The sequence below is a fragment of the Monopterus albus genome, unplaced genomic scaffold, assembly GCF_001952655.1.
Source record: "Monopterus albus unplaced genomic scaffold, M_albus_1.0 scaffold129.1, whole genome shotgun sequence".
Taxonomy (NCBI): domain Eukaryota; kingdom Metazoa; phylum Chordata; class Actinopteri; order Synbranchiformes; family Synbranchidae; genus Monopterus; species Monopterus albus.
The window spans coordinates 1,541,781-1,549,526 of record NW_018128009.1 but is presented as its reverse complement, the minus strand read 5'-3'; the positions used below and the strand labels follow the sequence as shown (position 1 = coordinate 1,549,526).

General features: G+C 42.7%; 1 protein-coding gene and 1 long non-coding RNA gene across 2 annotated transcripts in view; both read right to left on the bottom strand.

Annotated features, from left to right (window-relative positions):
- agbl4 (AGBL carboxypeptidase 4) overlaps nucleotides 1-7,746 on the bottom strand; it is a 297,544-nt gene that overhangs the window by 276,413 nt on the left and 13,385 nt on the right. The window lies entirely within an intron of this gene.
- LOC109967456 (uncharacterized) lies at nucleotides 923-1,427 on the bottom strand. Its single transcript, XR_002275934.1, has 3 exons — nucleotides 1,375-1,427; nucleotides 1,072-1,116; nucleotides 923-985 (listed from the first exon to the last, which is right to left on the bottom strand). It is a non-coding gene; the product is annotated as an uncharacterized LOC109967456 (long non-coding RNA).

Here is a 7,746-nt window from a genome sequence, read left to right as displayed (position 1 = left end):
GTTGGAGGAACGGCCCGTCAGTGTCCCCACTTTCACTGGCGGGCCCGCTCTTTTGGCCGCACCTGGCAGGTAGCTGTAAGATGGTCCGGAGCCCCACAGTAAAGGCATGCCCCGGTGCGGATACGGTGGGCCCGCTCTTCAGGGTGAAGACGGGCACGTCCCAAGTCCATGGGTTCCTCTGGGTTGCGACGGGTGCTGGTATTGGAGACCCCCAGCCGAGGAAGAGACCTGGCCTCGGCCGGAGGTTCTGCTGTAGAACGGGGCCTGGGGGCCGACTGCTGCCCGGCTCTTTCCGCAAGGAAAGAGCCCTGTTGACGATCAATCCGGATGGCCAAGTCAACTAGGGAGCTAAGGTCAGGGGGCTCGTCCTTCATGTTCAGTTCAGCTTTGATGTTCTTGTTGAGGCCGTGCCAGAAGGCCGCACGTAACGCGCGGTCCTCCCAGCCGGCCACCGTAGCAAGGACCCGGAAGTCAATGGAATAATCCAGGACTCGTCAAGCCCCCTGGCGAATAGTCAGAAGCTCCCTAGACGCTTGGCTCTGCTGAGATGAAAAAAACGTCCTCAAGTCGTCCAGGAATTCAGTGATGGTGGTGCCGATGAGTAAGCCACTGGAGTCCGCAGCCTCGGCCCAAGAAAGCGCTTTACCTCGGAGTCGGTTGATTACATAGCTGATTTTTTTTTCTCTATCTGTGCGATATGTCCGTGGTTGGTGCTCGAACACCCAGCGGCACTGCAGCAAAAACCCTCGGCATTTATCCACAGTACCATCAAAAATGTCCGGTTCAGGTATGGGAGGATCAGGACGGTGACTGGTCGAACGGGTGGCAGGGTGACTTTGTTGGGACAGCAGGAGGGTGGTAAGTTGTGCTAATTATTGTGTAAGCGTAGCCAGATCGTGTTGGAAGATGTGTGGTTCATTTCCTCCTGAGACAGGTAAGGCAGCACCTGAGCACAAATCCCATTCAGTCTCTTCACTATTTCTGCCTGTCAAGAAAACAAATGAAACAAGGTCAGACCAGAACAACACAAGACATGGGACGACAAAAAACTGCATTATAGAGAGGAATCACCTGTTTGTGCATTTCAATGTTCAGCCCATAGGACATTTCGTAGTACTACAAATACAAAAGGGGAGAAAAACATAATATACATATTTTCTGTACCTTTTGATCCCACACACAAACTGGTGTACTATATGTATTAACAATGCCTGGATACTGCAAACTCAAAACAACTAAAAGTCAGTTTATACACTAACAACAAAACTAACACAGTGAAGGAGTGACACACACTTCACTAAGTACGTTGGTATATTGTAGGAGTCAACTAATAAAAAGCCACACTGCACTGACAAGAAATTACAACAGACATACCATGATATAGTGCCGCTGCATCTCTGACTTCTCAGAGGCCAGTTTATCACACCTGTGCTGAGGGAGAGTCAAGCATGTGTACAGTATCCATCCATCCATCCATCCATTCTACTTATTCCTGAATAGGGTCGCGGGGGGGCTGGAGCCTATCCCACCTGACATTGGGCGAGAGGTGGGGTAAACCCTGGACAGTATCTTTCTGCATATATATCTGTGTGGATGTTTCTGCGTGTCAGTCAAATCATGCCCATAGAGACTCTTCTGTCAGTTTGGGGCACAATGAAAACACAGCGCTTACATTCACAATGTAAGCGTGGACTTGACCACATAACCTAACTATTTTAGCTAGTTATCTCTTATGTGGCAGGCACGTTTCAGTGTTGACAACAAAGTCACTCTAGAGCATCTGGAAACTCTAAAAAAAATTATCTTTGGAATTGCTTAACTAAAGAACTCAAACTCATAAGGTGAATTTAAAGTATGCTAACTCCTGGTTGACCTGTTGAGCCAACTGTTGAGACAAAAAAGAACTACATGATTTCCAAACAAAAAATGTTTTGAATTATTTGTGATCTCACATTTTGTTATACAGTATTTTGATCAGTTTAACTCATCCCTCATTTAACCAAAACTAGTGTAAACAAAACTAGCTTGAGGTGAGGACTTGTCAGGAAAATACTACAAAAACAAAGATGATGAACAATGATACTAAGTTATCATCCATTATCATCCAGCCCTTGTTTGTTTTGCAGAGTGGCTGACTAGCTATGAAGCAGGCAGGTATGCATGGACTAGCTTTTGGCTGGTTGACAATGTATTCTTGAGTCACTAAAAGCAAATAAAGCCAAGGGCAGGCAGAGAGTTGAATCGGACCCAGCTACAGCTAGCAAGAAGTGACAAACAGAGGAGATCGACGGCTGAGCACCACCTGACAGATGTGTCACTGAATCGATCATCTCTCATACTAACATCACTGCAATTCACAGAGCTGACCCTGCAAAATGCAGCCTATAAAACCAAGTTAATAATGGCCTCCAAAGGTCATCTTTCCTATCAGTCTTAATAATGCTATTCAATGATGAAAGCATAACCACTAACTGCGGGCACTTTCATTATTTATTTGCCGGGCATTATTACCTACAACTTAAAGTGACTAAAGGTTTTTAAACCATTATCAGAAATCAACAGATTGATCTGCAAATCTCCACTATAAAACTCACCCTAACATCCTTATAGACTTTCACTATACAGTTAATTGGAAATAAACTGAAAATATTTTTTTCCTTGCTAGAAGAAATTTAATGGATAGCTTGAAATGCTGACAGAAACAATATATAAAAACACATAAATCAACTGGCTTCCACTATTTTTAGGCTTAAGAATTATGCTATTATTTGTTATAATGGAGAGATTTTACAAAACATTACAATACTGACAAAAATAAAAGATAAATATGGTATAGCTGCTAGTGCAGAGAAGCTGCTTTTCATACAACAGAGAATGAATTAGCTGTAAATGAAGCCGATATGTGTTTGTCTTTCTCACCTTAAAGGATTTCATCCTCAACAGAACTCTTCAAGGAAAATGGCTTCAAAGACGACAGAGGCTCGCTGTGTGGTCGCAGCCCTCTCACTGCCTATAGCTCCACTCACTGACGTTGTGAATACACACTGCACAATGCACAGCTGATTCTTACTTTAAGCATCTATACAAAAATGTGTATTTCTAATTGATGAAAATCCCAAGGAAACTAATATGGAACAGATATACAGTAGGACAAAGACCAAAATAATATCAGTCTGCTCCTGCTTTTGAATACTGTAGAATAGAGAGTAATAGACAACAGCCGTGGGCGACTGGGTTATTGAACCTGATGCTGGAAGGCCTGACATGAGAGATGGCTACAGCCTCAAGGTCAGAATTACATGTTCAGCCTGCAGAGCAGCAGACCTATGACACGCCATTGATGCCCGTTTTAATTTTATGGTGGCTGGCTCCAGATTCAGTGCTTTGGTAGGCTGGTAGCTTGACCCTTTTAATCAATCCCATATCATTTACTGTTTAACTAAAATAAATGGCTGACTGATTTTTCTGAAATGCCCTGTGGAAGCATCAAAAATAAAATAGATAAAAGAAAGATAAGTTAGTGTTTTTTCTACTTTGTATGATGTTGAAAAGTGATTCAAGTTATACAATTTGCCAAGAATTATTTAAGATTTTTCATGGAACAGACAGGCTCTAAGTGAAACTAATGAACTATAGACTGAGACAAGATTAGAAAGAGGCAAAAAGACACTATTTCTAATCCTTGAGATTTCTTGCATAATTCCTCTTGAGGATCATTGCTCTCCATATTTTTCTTCAGTGGTGTCTTGGCAAGTTATGTTGAATATCAATCTTTGTCCTTGAGGGAAAACTAGTGCAGCATTTAGACATTAACAAATTGGTTTTCAATGAACAGCTTAGCCCTAGTGGTGCAGCCCAACAAAACACAATAGCTGGTTCTGAACAAGATTTTACACATGACAGCTTCTCCTAGAGGAAAACACTGAACAAAACCCTCTGTCTCCCTCTATTTTTGTCTGCCTTTCTCTGATTGCTCCTTTCCCTCTTTCTCTTTTTCTCTAACTCTCTCACACACAAACAAATAGCAACTGGAATTACTGCTTCGCAGTTGTACAGTATGCCTCTGCCAACCAGTCAAATTCATGGGAATGGGACAGACATGAGGTCACTTGATCTTGACCTTTGACCACCAAAATCTAATCAGTTCATTCTTGAGACCAAGTGGACACTAATCTCAAATTTGAAAAAATTCAGATGGACAAGCGGAGAGACAACCCCAAAAACATAACTGCAGCTATCGCCAGCATGCCAGCATAAAAAAACAACAAAAAGTGAAACACCTTTAAAGGAAAATGGAAATCACATATCATTACAAATATGTTGCTTCCAAAACAAGTGTCAGTGAAATGGGCATGAAATCTGTATCAAATCACAGGGCCACTGGCAAGTAAAAAGGGTGCATCCATGAGGTGTCTGAGCAGCCAGTCAGTCATTCACACACGGGCTTCCAGAGTGTGTAAGTTGAGTGTGTGTGTGTGTGTGTGTGTGTGTCTATGAAAGAAAAAAATTGAAAGCTGGAGAGGGAGCGAAAGAACCTGCCTAATGTAATCCCATTACGGAGGTACAAGAGGGAGCAGTCACAGTGCTCAGCCCACACAATGGGCCGGCCCGCAGCCTGTAGCTATCCATTGGATGGATGGTTCCTGCCATGCAGATGGATCATCGTACGGCAGCAGCAGGCCTGTCTGCCTCTGGCCTGAAGTGAAACTCGCTCACACGGCCAGCCATTGGAATGGTAATAAGCAGCTGTTTCAAAATGACTATGTGGTTACAGTACTTCCAACTTAGCAGATGTATGAGCTGCCATATCCTAAACCTTGGATATTTTCACAAACAACTTTAATCGCATAGATCCTTCATAATATATACAACATTAAATACATTTAGTATAAAAACTAATGTTTCTTACAGTAATTTGTTTTGCTATTCAGTACCAAAATGAATCACCCCTACTGAAGAGCCCTGCAGTAGGGGTGTAGCAAAAATCACAAATTCACAGACGTTAATACCTACATGCAAAGCCCCTCATACACACCTGAATCTACACTTACACATGCACCCAAACAAAGTTATAAATTCAATTTCTTTTGGCTGGCATAGGCAGGGCCACAAATGTGTTTAAACACTAGACTAAAGATTAAAACAGTGCTGTACCGCTGATGGAGACCAGCCAGGCACCTTTTAAACTTATTTTTTGCTGTGTTCCATTTCATTATTGGAAAACACATCAGTTTCCCTGCGGCTGCTCTGCAGTGTGAGGAGCATTCCTGGACACAGAAGAGGGGGACTGATAAAGATAGAATTGATTTCAGCCAGCAGCAGTGGCAGCCATAGTGAAGGGGTCTTACTTTAGACCTGCTCCAAATGTCTGGTTTTTCTCTGTCTCTCTCACCATCTCTCTCTCTCCCTCTCGTCTAAAACCAAGTTGTCACCGAGGCAACATCAATCTCCTACCTCATGACTTCTTAAAGCCTGCTTTCTGCCCTGATACTTTATCACTTCATCTGCAGGCAAGATTAAAGAGGTCACCTCCAAGTTTCCACAGTGTAACTACCTAACAGGTGTACTAAACTGCACTCTATCTTTTAAAACTGTTAAAAGGATATGTTCAGATTTTTTCCAAGTCTACCCTAAAGGAATAATTTTACATTTTGGAAAATAAACTAAATAAACAAGTGATTCACACAATTTTGTTGTATATATAGTAACTATAAGGTTACAGACAGCACCCAGTTAGCTTAGCATAACATAAATACAAGAAACAGCTAGCCTAGTTCTGTTGACCAGGAATTACCATGTATAACAACCAGTGAGTGCTTTTGCAGAAAAAATGGGTGTTGCAAGGAATGGCCAAGGGAAATGTGGAGAGTAGGCTATGCACTATGACCACCATCATACAGTAGTAGCAATAGTGGACCAGAGGGTTGGCGTGAAAGAATGAGCAGCCAAATACAAAAGAGCCATATGCCAAGAACCAGAGAGCCGAGAAAAGCCGCAGCATCAGAGAAGAACTGAAAACCCTGTAAAAATGTCTTAGGAGGTAAAAGAAGAACAACATGCACCTGTGGCTGAACTCTGCCAATTTCTCTGGAAAGCTTTCTAACCTCGCACTAAAAATCATCAAGGGGGGAGCAGGGAGCGAGCAAGGTAGCAAGCTGCCTTCATAAAATCCTCTGGGTTCACTAGGCAGCTACTTGGGAGGAAGCCAAGTGGACGCCTGGAGTGTCTAAAGGAGGACACTGACAACCACCTTAAGTACACTGCAAGTGACTACAGCAGATACCAAGAGCTAGGGCAATGTGAGAAGCTAATAAGGCCCCCCAGAGCTAGCAGAGGACTTTGCCATGAGGGACCCACTTTTAAAAGAAGTTCAGGAGGTGTTTGTGGAAGGCAAGATCAGGCACAGTTATTAAGTTCTGAATCCTTTATAACTTTGCCATGCACTTTACTAAAAACATGAGCATAGCTCTGAATGGACACCCTGTTGTCCACAATATTCTTTGAATATAAAGACATTTTCATTTAAATCTAAAATTTAAGAGAATCTTGTCTGATGTCTTACACAGCTACCCACGTGCACAATAGGTGATTGCTTTTTGTAAACATAATGTGAAAACTGTTGTGAAAATAATCTTAATACACAACAAAACCAGGATAAGAGTAGACAATAAAGGGGGGAAAATCCTATTGTCCTGAGTCCTTCTACGCTCCACTGAGCTCCTCGTTTCAATATAAATGAAGAAAGCTGGGCCTGAGGACAGCAGTGAGATATGCAGGCAGCCCACACATATCTGATGATGTACAGACCTGCCTGCACATTCTAAAGAGAACACATTTTCTAGCTAGCCTTTTAAAATTGTATTTGTTCCTTCCTTGGAGAAGGCCCTAGAGGTAGACTGGTATGCTCCATCTGAAGCGGCTGGTGTAGTAACGGGTCATAGTGATGCATTCATACTGGGTCTGGCTTAATTGTATTATCAATCTCATCCAGACAGTGCTTGAGCTCCACAACTCTGGACATGCTACTGTCAGGCACTCTCCATCAATACTGAGGAGTGAAACCTGCGGAACAGTGATATTCACTTTTATCTATTTCCCTAGACTTAAAATGGTAGGTTAGCTGGTTGGATGATATTTAAATCAAATTTTGGGCATTTGCTTGTCACCCTCTCTCACTTTCTGTCTACCCATCTGTCTGTCATTTGTGTTTTGCTTCTCGGGGGTCCTGGGTGTTGGTGGGCACTGAGTAAATATATATTCTGTCCCAATTTCATGCTATCTTTTAACAAGTTAAGTATGTTGAACCTTACAAGGACAGAAAGAGCAGGTGGTGGGACAACTTCCCCTTATTGTTCTATCTTGTTTTGTGTCTTCCTCTCCAAACATGCTCCCTCATCTCTTTTTGCTTGTTCTCATCTCTGTATCCTCTCCCCGTCCTTTCCTCTCTTCCTCAGTAGTAATCTTTCCAGTGGCCGCAGTGATGGAGAACAGTGTGGAGATAAAGGTGTAAGGAGTTGAGGAGTCCTTGCCAAGCCTAAGGCAAGGAGAAGGTCAACAGGCTTGCTAAGAAGGGCTGTTATCATCTTGGTAACATGTTATCGGAGAGCCTGCAGTAGTGTTTATTTACAGTTATTGCTCCCTCTGGGTGCACACTTCAATGCCTGGGGCTGATTGCTCTGTAATGAGTTCAGGAACACAGGGAGTCGATGCAAGAAAAGAAGAGAAACAAGGGAGGCAAGAAATCAC